General features: G+C 47.3%; 1 pseudogene; it reads right to left on the reverse strand.

Moving 5' to 3' along the window:
* Positions 1-11,255: 11,255 nt before the first annotated feature.
* LOC101930863 (tigger transposable element-derived protein 1-like) lies at positions 11,256-12,790 on the reverse strand (annotated as a pseudogene).
* Positions 12,791-13,041: the final 251 nt, after the last annotated feature.

The following is a 13,041-nucleotide window of genomic DNA, read 5'->3' on the forward strand; positions in this document are numbered from 1 at the left end:
GTCCCCGGATGACCTGATCCTAACTGACTATCAGGAAAAATTAATCTGCCTTATTGGGAGTGGTGAGCATTGTTTGCTTAGTGTATGTATTCTGTTTTGGTGATTGTTAATAAATAGAGGTTAAGGATATTACTGTGCAAGGCTCTTTCACTGGTAAAAGACCCCGTAAACCTGCAAAAGATTACGCCCTGAGCTCTAGGAACGGGGTAAGGATGGGTGCCTTTTTCCTAGAGCACACGTAAGGGAAAGGGTGGAGTGCTAAATCAACCAGGTTACGCCTTGAGCCCACGGAAGGGTAAAGGTGGGGTATCCTAGAGTGTAGCAAAAGGGTTCCGAAAGGGGAAAAGGCCCTGAAAGTGAAACTGTCACGACCATGCAAATACTGGAAGGAAATTGATTCTGCTCTTTACTGGCCTGAAAAAGATGTAAATGAAAATGTTACTCTACAAGGTAATTCTGAGGGTGCAGATGAGGAACCTTCCTTCTCAGAAGCCAGTTTTGGCCACAGCATAAAACACAGATCTGCCAGAAGACAAAACCGATAAAAAGTTCAGATATTTTCAAGAGAGTGTATATGTAACTGAAAGAGGATGGTGTTATTCTGGTTCCTGTTCCCATACTGAAATATTAAAGAAGTCTCCTTGGCTCTACTGCAAGGACAGGTGTAAGGCAGATGCATTTTGTGTTTCACTTCTGACGCAGAATGTTACAATCAGTCACTGTATTTTACTCTTGGAGACTTTATATTTGTTCTTTGTTTTGTGTACTCTTAAATAAAATAATCTAAAGTAGAAATACATGCACTTTTGTTTATGAGAAAACACTGTATTTTGGGATTTATTTATTTCCTTCATTCTTTCAAAAAAACACTAGGAATTTCCAACCCAAAAAACTAAAGATAATGTTAAGATTGAATGGTTAAGCACTCCAAAGGCAGGAAATGCCAAAGGTAAGGTTTTCCATTAAACTTTAACTCTGTCCCTTGTGTTGATTTACCTTATGGTTGCAGCTGGACAGAAAACTTTAAAAAGATGGGGGAAGGGGGGAAATTTGCAAAATGTTCACAAAATTTTTTCAGTTTTCCAACCTGCTTTATTTATGATACAGTCTTTTTTCAAATAATACAATATAAGATCATACATCTTTTTTCTGCAATTTTAGATACACATTTATAGCATTTTGTATTATGGTGTGCTGCTCTGTGTATGCCTGACAACCAGAGCCCACAAAAGTAATTTATATGAGAAGAACGTAATAAATTGTTTTTACGCAATATGCTGCTGATTAAGTAGAACAACACAGAGTACCAGGAAAAAAAATTGTTGCCATATGTGGTCACCTAAGTACACAGCTAAGTCAAACTTATAGTTAACTGCCTCAGCCCCAAAAATACACTCAAAGACTGAACTAAATATGTATGCAAAATTAAATTAGCTGTGTAGTTACCTGGTTGATTCCCTGAAATGCACCTAAGGAAGGTAGAGCAACTGCTTGGTAACAAATGTCCTGATTTTTAGAGGTGTTCGTATCCATAGTTCCTGTAAACTTAGAGTAATAGAATTCAAGGCCAGAAGAGACCACCGGATCAGCCAGTCTGACTTCCTGCCTATCACAGGCAACCCACCAACACCACTCAGCACCTGCACACTAAACCCAACAACTGAAATTGGAGCAAGGTATTACAGCCCTCAGGAGACTCAACTATAATGTGCCACAGGCACAGAATAGGAGGGACTGAGGTACACCAGTGCCTGATAGGGTTGCCAACTTTCTAATTGTAGAAAACCGAACATCCTTGCCCTGCTCCCTGCCCCTCCCCATCCCCCAAAGACCCGCCCCACGCCTTCTCTGATGCCCTGCCCCCACTCATTCCATCAGCCCTCTCTCCGTTGCGCACTCTCCCCCACCCTCACTTACTTGCTCATTTTCACCAGGCTGGAGCAGGGGGTTCGGGTGTGGGTGCAGACTCTGGGGTGGGGCCATGGATGAGAGGTTTGGGGTCTATGAGGGGGCTCCAGGCTGGGGCTGAGGGGTTTGGAGTGCAGGAGGGAGCTCAGGGCTGAGGCAGGGGGTTGGGGTGCGGGAGGTGGTTTGGGGTGCGGGCTCTGGACAGCACTTACCTCAGGCGCCTCCCAGGAGGCGCAACATGTCTCCTGCTCCCAGGTGATAGTCAGCCAGTTGGCTCTATGCGCTGCACCTGTTCACAGGCACCGCCCCTGCAGCTCCCATTGCCCATGGTTCTTGGCCAATGGGAGCCGTAGAGCCAGCACTCGGGACAGAGGCAGTGCACGGAGCCCCCTGGCTGCCCCTCTGCCTAGGAGCCAGAGGGACATGTCGCCGCTTTCCGGGAGCCACACAGAGCCTGCCAGCCCCGCTGCGGTCTTTTAGAGGCCTGGTCAGTGGTGCTGATTGGAGCCGCCATGGTCCCTTTTCGACCAGGTATTCAGTTGAAAACCAGACACCTGGCAACCCTAGTGCCCGAGATTCCTGCAATGGCAGGAAATTGATTAACTGAGATCTAAACCCACACCCCACACCCTAAGTTACCCACACCCCACATTGCAGAGGAAGGCAAGAAACTCCAAGGTCACTGCCAATCTGATCTGGTGGGAAATTTAGTGGAACTTGTGGATTTTCAGCACCTCTAAACATCTGGTTAAAATTGAGGGCCATCTAACATGGAGAGAAAGGAAGTTATAAAAAATCTACTCACCGATGTCTGACCAAGACACATTACAAATGAATGGGCAGTTTTTCCATGCACAAAGAGCAGCCATTGTCAGGAATCAGGGCCTGCAGCAGAGCCTGTCTCCAGGCAACCTAATGAGTGCAGCTGGCCTGTAGTAGGCTGCGTAATTGGATAAACTGCCTGACTGCACGGAAGAGTCAGTAGACCAGCTCTTAAGCCCAGCAGTAGCAGCAGCAGTTCAGTGGCTACTCAAAGCATTTGTCCATGGCTGTGATAGCTCCTGGCTTGTTCCCCGCCCTGCCCTTGCCCTGCTTTGCCTCAATCCAGATAACCCTTGGCTCTGGTTTCTGCCTCTGGCTGTGGCACTGGGCTCCAATTCCACTGATGGCTACTGATGCCCGCTCTAACCAGGCCTGCCCAATGCCTGCACTATCCACTAGGTCCAACCACCCATGTCCCAGTGACTGACAGCCATAGATTTTCAATAAAAACTGACTTTTATTTTAGATAAAGAAAAACAATAGCAAGAAAGAAAAAAACTAAATCCCCAGGAGAGAGCACAGTGTGTTTGACTCCTCTGTAACAGGTTGCAATACCTCTGAGAACAAAATGGATGCCATTTGTGCATACAAGAGGTCTTAGGAATGTAAAGGTGCAATACTCTGAAAAGAAATCTTGGAGGACCTATGTCACAGTTTCAGGGTAACTTTTCCTCAAGTCTCAGGTCTCCAGCCATCATCTGTTTCTGGGTAGGGACCCTTGTCCTACTTCCTTCTGACCAGGGTTTAAAGACTACACAGCCCCCTGCCATACATTGTGATATCCCCAGGAAGCCAGTCTGCGTAAGGGCCCCCACCTGGGCTGTGCTTTCTCTCTGAGGACAATGACTGTTTTTACTAGTGACCACACAGCTCTTCCAAAGCAAAATACATTTATTCCTTGGGCACAAGCTTTACAGAGAAAACATAATAAAAGTTCCAGTATGCTTACTAATAAATGAACCAGAAACTACACATCCTTCAGCAAGGGAAGAGGGTTGGTCCTTGGACAGAAGGTCCTGTCCATTTTCTCACTGAGAAAGAAGGCCCTGGGTCTATTTAAACTCAGCCTTTTAATCCAAAATTCCTGCTTTGTCACCCAGCCTCCTGAAAACAGGTGAAGCCAGTCCCTCTCCATATAGCTCAGGAGATCAAGCTTCAAAGGCTGGGAATTTACATATCCAGCCATGGGATTTTGTATTAATCACCCCCTAGTCATTCCAGATTCCACCAGACACCCCTTCACCCTGCAGTGATCCAGGAACATACCAATACCCATCACCTGTCTGGATACAAAGGGCTCATGTACAGCTCATGCCGTCTGGCCCATCTCAGTATAACAGCTTTTTGAGGATTTCGTACTTTAAACATAAAATATAACATGGTCCCCAAAGATGCTGCATGTGGCTCTCGGTCCCACCTCCTCAGAGGTTGGAGCCTGGGGACCCGTTTGGCCTGACCTCAGCTTCTCGGTGGGGAGGGAGAAAGAGTATTTACTCCCTACCCCATTGGGGAAGCCTTTTGATCTCCATGCCCTGAGTCAAGGTGATCAACAGATCCTCCCTCACCAGGCTCTGGGTCCTTTACATTTTCACAGACCATCAGGCAGTCACAGAGTGTGGGAAGAAATTCTCCCTTTTTCCTGGCTGTCGTTACCTTTGTCATCTCCCGAGCAGGTGTTGTACCCTTTACCTGGGCATTTCCCATCTTTGGGTGGGTGTCAGAGATTTGGCAGTGCACTGTAGTTGCCTCAATATCGCCACTTTCAGATGGAGACACCATCATCACCTTGTTCTGTAATGCCCTATGTTTCCAGGTAAGGGTGGACAGAAAGCTTATTTCACTGGCCTGGGCTTCAGGATATAGGGTATGTCTGCACTACAAAGTTCGGTCAACATAAATTACAGCTGCCAACTTTAGTATATTGCTCAGGTGCGTACACACTTGGTTGCTTGTATCATCACTGCACGTCCTCACCATGAGTGGTTGTGTCACTGGAAAATGTGGTACACTATGAGTAGGTATCCCAGTGTAATCCATGCCACTGTCCACTGCAATGCCTTCCATGACATTTGCACAGTGTTTTGCTGTCTACCAGCAATTCAATCCGGGATTTCTGGGAGCTAGGGATCAAGTTCCCACAATGCCATTTTCTCCAACCCATAATGCTTATTCCATCCCATAATTTTCACACCCTTTTAAAAACTCACACATGCTGCGTTTTGGTCTTCGCCATCTCTCTGACAGAAGCACGAACGCTGCAAAGCTCAGTGCAATGCTAATGACCGTTGCTAACACATGACATCCAATTCTACTGCATTTGCAGAACTTCGATGATATACAGCTACAACCGGCGGTGCCAGGAGAAAGAAGAGGAGATTTTCCACAATGATGACTGGATGCTGATGGAGATAGAGAATAAAAACATCGAGTTTCTGCTGGCATTCATGGAGCTACTCCACATAATGGATCGATGCTTCTGGGTCCAAGAAACAAGCCCTGACTGGTAGGATCACAGCTTAATGCAGGTTTGGGATGATGATCAGGGGCTGCAGAACTTTTGAATGAGACAGATCCAGGAATGTGGCCTATCTGCTGAGCTCACCCCAGCCCTCCAGCGCAGGGACCCCAGAATGGGGTTGCTGCACTGACAATGGAGAAGTGATGGTGATTGCACTCCACAAGCTTACACGTCGGATTGCTATTGGTCAGGGCCAATCAGTTCAGAATTGGAAAATCCACTGCAGGGGCCATCATTATCCAAGTGTGTAGGGCCATTAAGCATATCCTGCTGCACAGGACTGGGACTTTCAGCAGGTACAGGAAATCATCAGTGGATTTGGAGCAATAGAGTTCCCAAACGGTGGTGCAGCAATAGTCGGTATACATGTCCCTGTTCTGGCACCACCCTGCCTTGCCACTGAGTACATACACAGAAAGGGATTCCATGGTTATGCACGCACTGGTGGATCACTGGGGTGCTTCATTTATATCCGTATAGGCTGGTCAGGAAAGGTGTGTGACATGTGTGTTTTTAACACAATTGTTTTCCAAAAGCTACAAGTAAGTGAATTCTTCCCCAACTGGTGCATTCTACTGGTGATATTGAAATGCCAGTAGTGATTCTGAGGGGCCCAGCCTATCCACTTGCTCCCCTGGCTCATGAAGTCATACACTGCACACCTGAACAACACCAAAGAAAAGTTCAACTACCAGCTCAGCAGGTGCGGGATGACTGTTGAATGTGCTTTTGGTAGATTAAAAGGTCACTGGTGATGTTTACTAACTAGATTGGATCTCAGTGAAGCAAACATTCCCCTTCATTATAGCTGCATGTTGTGTACCGCATAATATCGGTGAAGCACAGGGGGAAGTCTACTGCCAGGGGGAAGGGGCCAGGTCGACTGGCTGGCTATTGCATTTGAACAGCCAGACATATGGGCTATTAGAAGTGCCAACCGTGGAGCTATACGGCTGAGGGAGGCCTTAAAAGAACATTTTAACAGTCAGCCACAGCTGTGTTGTGTGATGCTCTTATGAAGCAGTGCTTCCTTGTGTGCATGGAGCTTAAATGTGCGTGGGTGCTTCACTGCTGTTATGAAGTTTGTAATGTGGCATTTGTGCTTAGTGTCCATTAATAAATAGAGTCTGGGATTCAAAAAACAGACATTTATTGTGTCCAGAGAAACAGGAAACAAAAGGGCAAATACACAAGTCAAACATTTTAAATGTTACCCTTCTGCCAGATAGAGCCAGCAGCAGCCAGGGCCGGGTTCAATATCTAGGGGTTCCTTTCCATCGATCCAACACAGAACTGGCTCAAGCTCCACCCAGTAACCTGGGAAATTTACACATCATGCCTGGATGCCTCTGAGCGGCAATACTTCCCCACTCACAAGCACAGAGTCTGAGTGTAGAAAAGAAACTTAATAAAAGGAGAGAAGTAACATGGCATTAATTTGGGAAAGCACCACAAAGAGTTCATAAACATAAACCATGAGTATAGGACCCACCCCAAGTAGGTTGGGCAGTGCCCTTTTCCCCTCAGGTTCTTAAGTCCAGCAACCCAAAGTCCCCTTCACATGCCTGACCCTTCTATGCACCCCACTCACAGTTGCTGCCCCAGGTCAGTGCAGACCCAGAGTTCAGAAGTGCATCTGCAGAATTCACCTCCCATCCTGAGTGGGGGGGTAAAGCGATGGGTAGGAGGCATCTTACTCACTCATCACGTCTCTCCGCCACTGCCCTGCTGGCTGCTCGTCACGCCTCTCCACCTCCGCCCTGCTGGCCTCTCATCGCGCCTCTCCACTGCCGCCCTGCTGGCTGCTCATCGCCAGCCACCTGCCTGCTGCTCCTGCCAGCCACCTGCTCACCGCTCCCGCCAGGCAGTCTCTTAGTGATTTAAGCTCTGTGCAGGCTGGGCCAAAACACAGTCCTGCCACAAGTGATTTCAGCTCTGGGCAGAAACACAGTATCACCACAATGGGTTTCAGCTCTCAGTGAGCCATTTAACATTATAAAAGCAGTTCCTAATGAAGCCTATTTAACTCTATTCTTTGAACAGTGGAGAGAAACAGGATGAACCAGTCTCACAGAGAACCCTGGTTGCGAGTGTGCAGCTTCCTGACTGAAGAGATGAGATCTGATCTCCCCACCCCGCCCCTTCCTTTCACAGGGCTTGGACATTGGAGCCCTTGTTTTGCCAAGGTTCTTTAAACTGAAAGTGACTCCTTCCTTTGTGACAGGTTAAGCATAGTCCTTCTTTTCTGTATTCCCACAATAATTACAAACATTCAGTTCTATCATAATTTGTGGCCTAACTCCAGCCAAGTTGATTACAATGAGCAAAACACCCCTCCATCAGCTGAATAACTAGCAAATCTAAGCAAAGCAGGAGCAAACTGTATTTACATAAATGCACCCAGGGTCTCTTCCCCACTCCCAGCTAGCTGTCAGGGAAGCATTCATTCAAACCCCACTTACATACAAACACTGTAAGAGGGTGACCCACACTTGTAAAAATCAAGTGACCAATAACATCCATGATTACATATTAAACATATTACAAAGTTTTGTTCATGTTACAAAACATGTAGTTCAATGTGCTTAGTGGCTGATCCTGTGGTTATCACAGGTCAGTATAGTTGTAGTCATAATTCTCCTTGTTTTCCTCTGGCGTGGAGAGGTAAGGGGTAAGGGTTCCTGCCAGGCTATCACCTATTATGTGGGGGTTATAAGGAGCAGCAACCATGGAGTTTTCCATGGACTGGGAAGGCTGCTATGTCTGGGGTCTTTGAGCATGTAACTCAGTATGTTCTGCAATATGTTTCTATTTGCCAGAAGCTGGGAATGGGCAACAGGGGATGGATCCCTTGATGATGACCTGTTCTGTTCATTCCTTCTGGGGCACCAGTATGGCCGTGCTTATGTTTTTAACATCTGCTGGAGCAAAGCCATATGCCCTGGTGCACTTCCCACTGCATTTCTCGGTCCCTTGGCCTCTCCTACAGCAACCACTCTCTCCATTCCTGTCCTTGATGGTGGACATTTGGTGCCTCCAATCCCTGTGTTCATAGTCAGCAGCTGTAGAAGCATGGAGGATCTTGCAGAACATGTCCTCCCTGGTCCACCGCTTTCTTTTCCTGATCCAGGTCAGGCCTGCATTGGGGCTGGAGGAGGCACTTCTCAAGGCCACCCCACCAGAGGCTGCTGATTAAAACAGACAGACACATCCTTAGATTTACAGTCACAACGGAAAGGGAAAGATAGGTCTCCAAACTCCCTTACATTATTCCCATAAAGACCTTTAATAAGTAATGGTAATTGTTCCTTTAGCTTGGGAACATCTCGTTACAGCACTGCTCAGCAACTCAAGCCATGGTGAGTATGGACTAGCAGGGTGGGAGAATTGTTGCCCGGAAGGTTTAGATGCTGGGTGTCCCAGGGTATGAGGATAGGGAAAGTGCAGTGAATACGGCCAACATTTCAACAGGCAATGGTGATTTTAGCTGATATCTCACTCCAGAGGGTGACAAAGGGCCAGAGAACTCAGCTGGCACTGGTATCCTGAGGCTACTTCTAGCCTATTTACTGCAGTGGTACTGGCTGAACGCATGGCATAGTTGCATGGGAATGTCTTCCATTGCTGGGGAAGAAGCAGGGACGCCACACTGAGAAGTGTTTGGGAGAGTATTGCAGAGTAACTTCATGAAAGTTTCCTTGAGATTGCTCAACAGAATAAAAGGACATCCCTATTCAGATAAACAAAGTGCTCCTGATGGAGAGAATTGTGCTCCTCCCCTACCCTCTGCCTAGACCAAAAAGCCAAAGTAAATAAACTGGATGCTGCCTCTAACTCCTTCTTCTACGTCTGTCTGAGCGCAGGACAGTGATCAGATATGGACTGTGTAATTTGGACTGCATTACTAATTTTTTTGAATTTATTTTCTAATGTTTTACAAATAAAGTGAGCAATCAAAAGTAATTGCTTTTGTTCTCTAAACACATGGATGGGAAGGTGCCATTTTTAAAAAGGGAGGCAACCAAAAAGTAAAAACAAACAAAATCTTATAAGGAATAATTAATATATATACTTACCCGAGCTTCTTTTCCCTTCATCCCAGGGCTCATCTGTGTTTGCCTGGCAGGACTGGTTTGACTCTGATGGAGTTTCAAACTCCTGACTTGCCGCATGGTTTGCAAGTCCCTTCAGTTTCCTCACACACACACAAACACACAGTGGCTTACTCCTTGCTGTGCACTGCAGGGCTCTCCATGACAGGCTCTTGCAAAGTGTCATCAGTCACATTCAGGGTGCTGATGGGTTCCTGACAAGTACAGCATGCAGTTTTTTGTAGAAGCAGCAGGTCTTCAGGGGTCTCCAGATCTGTTGTTGCCCTCCCTTGCCTTCCCAAAGTTCCTTCACACAGCACTGCTGTTCATCCCTGTTATGCCCCAGTTTTAGCATCCCTGTGCAGTCTGCATATAGATGTCTAGATTTCTTCAGCTACTCCTTAGCTGGACTTAAACAGTCTGTTCTCCCCACAGGGTGTGGAGATCAAATGACTTGTTTCCTGCTCCCGACAGGTACATCTCTAGGATCTCTCTGTGTACACAGAGCCTGTATGTCCAGATGCTCACAAAAGCAGACAATCAGGAAACAGCATTTCAAAAACATGCTGGAGGCTTTGTGGGCAGAGACAAATTAAGGTTTCCTGGGATCCTGGGCCAGAGCAAGTGGAGAGCTCCTCCCCACCCCTTCTGCCTACGGTCCCACACACAGCCGCACCCCTTTCTCCCCCTTCCTGGGGCCCGCCCCTGTTCCACCCATGGTCCCATCCCATTGCGCCCCCACACTGCAGCCCCACAACGCATTTACTCCTTTCTGCCTCCCCCGCACTGCATCCCCAAGAATGGAGAAGCTCTGTCCTCCTGCCATGGCCTCGGGGCCACAGCAGGAAGTGAGAGCTCCTCCAGTCCCGGGGCCACAGCAGAGGTCCAGGTGCTGGGGCTTGCCAAGCCACCCCACACTTCTGTGGGGGATCAGGGTCAGGGCGCTGGGACTTCTCCTGCCCTGCCCAGTGCTTCTGCCGGGCAGCAGGGTTGGGGCACAGGGGCTTTCCCTACCCTGCCCTGCCCACCTGGCGCTTCTGCCAGGGCTCGGGGCTTCCGCCACCTAGTGGCGAATTTCTGTTGCAAGCAGGGCACCCATTTTTCCTGGGCCCCCCAATTAGCCAGGGCCCCCAGGCATGGGCCCCATCGGCCCATAGGATAATCCACCACTGTTGGGGGCGGGGGAAGCTTCCAGTGTCTGTGACCACTGGGTTGCTGGGCTCAAAATTATGACCAAAGCAACCAATGTCACAGGGACAGGAGTGTTATGGGACTGTGATTGAAGCACTATTAGGGTCAACACAGGTTGACACAGGTCTCCCACTGGGGACCAGATGGATCTGCACCCAGGAGGGGGTGGTGCAGCCTTTAAACCCCAGTCAGAAGGGAGTGGGACAAGGTTTCCCTACCCAGAGACAGGTGACGGCAGGAGTCCTGAGACCTGACTGGGCACTCCTGGAGTGGACCACAGAGGAGGGAAACAAGGTGCAGTTACCCTGAAATTATAACAGTCTAGTGGCAGCATGTGAGATCTAGGACAGTGTGAATTGCTCATAAGTCCCAACAGCAATGAAAGCAAGTACAGGGGTTGCGTTCTTGAAAAGGGCGACGGATACTGAAATGACATATACCGGGGACATTTTCCCCATAAGAAATAATGTAATAAGGGGGGATGCATTCGCAATGTCACCACACTCACCTATGACAATGCTCTTTTCACCTAAACAGTGTACCTCCTTTACAATGACAGGTTATACAGTATACATTTTACACATAAAACATTGAATAAAATAAGGTAGAACCCTAATAACACCATTCAAATACATAGAACATTTTAATACAGTAAATACAGTACAGTAATACAGTATAAAACAGTGTCAATCACGCTAAACTTAAGTAGAGGTGGCAGCTGCATTTTCTTGGACTGGCTTTTCCATAGCTGGCTTTTCCACTGCAAAAGTATTTAAAAAGGATTTTATCTATGTCTACTCTCCTGCATGAATCTTTGAACAATAGATCTTCCTATAGCAAGCCACTGCATCATTGAGAGCCCTGGAGACTTTGGCAGACCATTCACGAAAAGGATCACTGCTCTGTATGATTTCCGTCATCTCATCCAGCAATCCAAATAAATGGGAGAGATTCTTTGTCGTCCTGCCCTACGTCATCGTCATCATCGGCCTTGCTTTCTTCGGATAGCCACTGTTGGTCAAGCTCAATCAGTTCCTCATTAGTCAGTTGCTCATTGTGAGAGTCCAACAACTCCTGTACATCATCCTCCACCTCTGCTAAGCCAACATCCTTCGCCAACTTGACAATTTCTTGCTCAAGAGCAGGAATGGCATCAAATCCCAAGAAGCTGTGAACAGCATCTAGCCACGCATGGTGCCAGACGCCGTTCCTACATTGTGAAGTGACCATTTCCCACGCTGCGTGCGTGTTTCCCACGCCATTCAAGAGGTTGTAGGATTTGCAAAACTCCTTTACACTGGGCTTTCCTTCACCTGCCGTCTCCTTAATCAGCATGAAGAACGTCCTCTGTAGGTAATAAGCCCTGAACTTGGCCATTACACCCTGGTCCATAGGCTGCAGCAACAATGTGGGTGGCAAAAATAGGACCTTGATGTTCGGGCAGAGGGCTTCATAGTCCAGTTGATGGGCATTTGTGTTATCCATCAGAAGGAAAATCTTAAAGGCCAAATTTTCCTTCTGACAGTAAGCCTTAAATTCAGGGACAGCATGGTCTACAAATCACTCACGGAAAATATTGTATGTCATCCAGGCCTTTCTGTTTGACTTCTAAATTATGGGGAGATGAGACTTGATGTAGCCCCTCATTGCTCTTGGGTTTTCACTGTGGTAGACAAACAAGGGCTTCAACTTGTAATTGCCTTTTGCATTTCCCCCAAGCAAAAGGGTTAAGCTGTCTTTTGAGGCTTTGAATCGAGGAGCAGTCTTCTCGTCATGAGAAATGTAAGTCCTTGTTGGCATCTTCTTCCAGTAAAGGCCTGTCTTGTCGATGTTAAAAACTTGTTTTGGAGAGTAGCCACCTTCCAAAACAATTGTGTTTAGCTGCGCAGGAAACGTTTCAGCTGCTTCTTCATCCGCACTAGCCACTTCTCCTGTGAGTTTACATTATGTAGATTAGCACGCTTCTGAAACCTGTGAAACCACCCACGACTAGCATTGAAGGTCTCCTTTTCTGCTGTTGAGCTCTCTCTCCCTCTCTTTTAAATCATTATACAGGCTTTTGGCCTTCTCCTGAATCAAGCTTAAACTAACAGGCATTTTCTTTTCATGGAGGTCATCAATCCAATCAGCCAACAAACATTCCATCTGCTTCTCTGTTTCGTTATTTTCATCGATGAGAATTTCGTAGCACTTCTAGTGCTTTCACAAGTTCAATCAGCACTGTTAAACAATTGAGCGTACCGTCGAAGCAGGCAAACCGAGAAAACGAGCAACGTTGGCTGCACGCTCACTTCTTTCAATACGCTTTAAAACATTTAATTTCACTTCTAATGTTACACTCTTATGTTGCCTATTAGACACAGGCCCACTCTTAACACTTTGAACGCATTTTGCACTCATGATGGCTACAGGACAGTACTGTACTGAGTGCCGCCCCGCCTCTTCCCGCCCTCCTCCTACCCTGCCTCTTTCCACCCCTTGCACCCATGCCCCACTTCTTCGTGCCCAGTT

The sequence above is a fragment of the Chrysemys picta genome, chromosome 1 (genome assembly GCF_011386835.1).
Source record: "Chrysemys picta bellii isolate R12L10 chromosome 1, ASM1138683v2, whole genome shotgun sequence".
Classification (NCBI taxonomy): domain Eukaryota; kingdom Metazoa; phylum Chordata; order Testudines; family Emydidae; genus Chrysemys; species Chrysemys picta.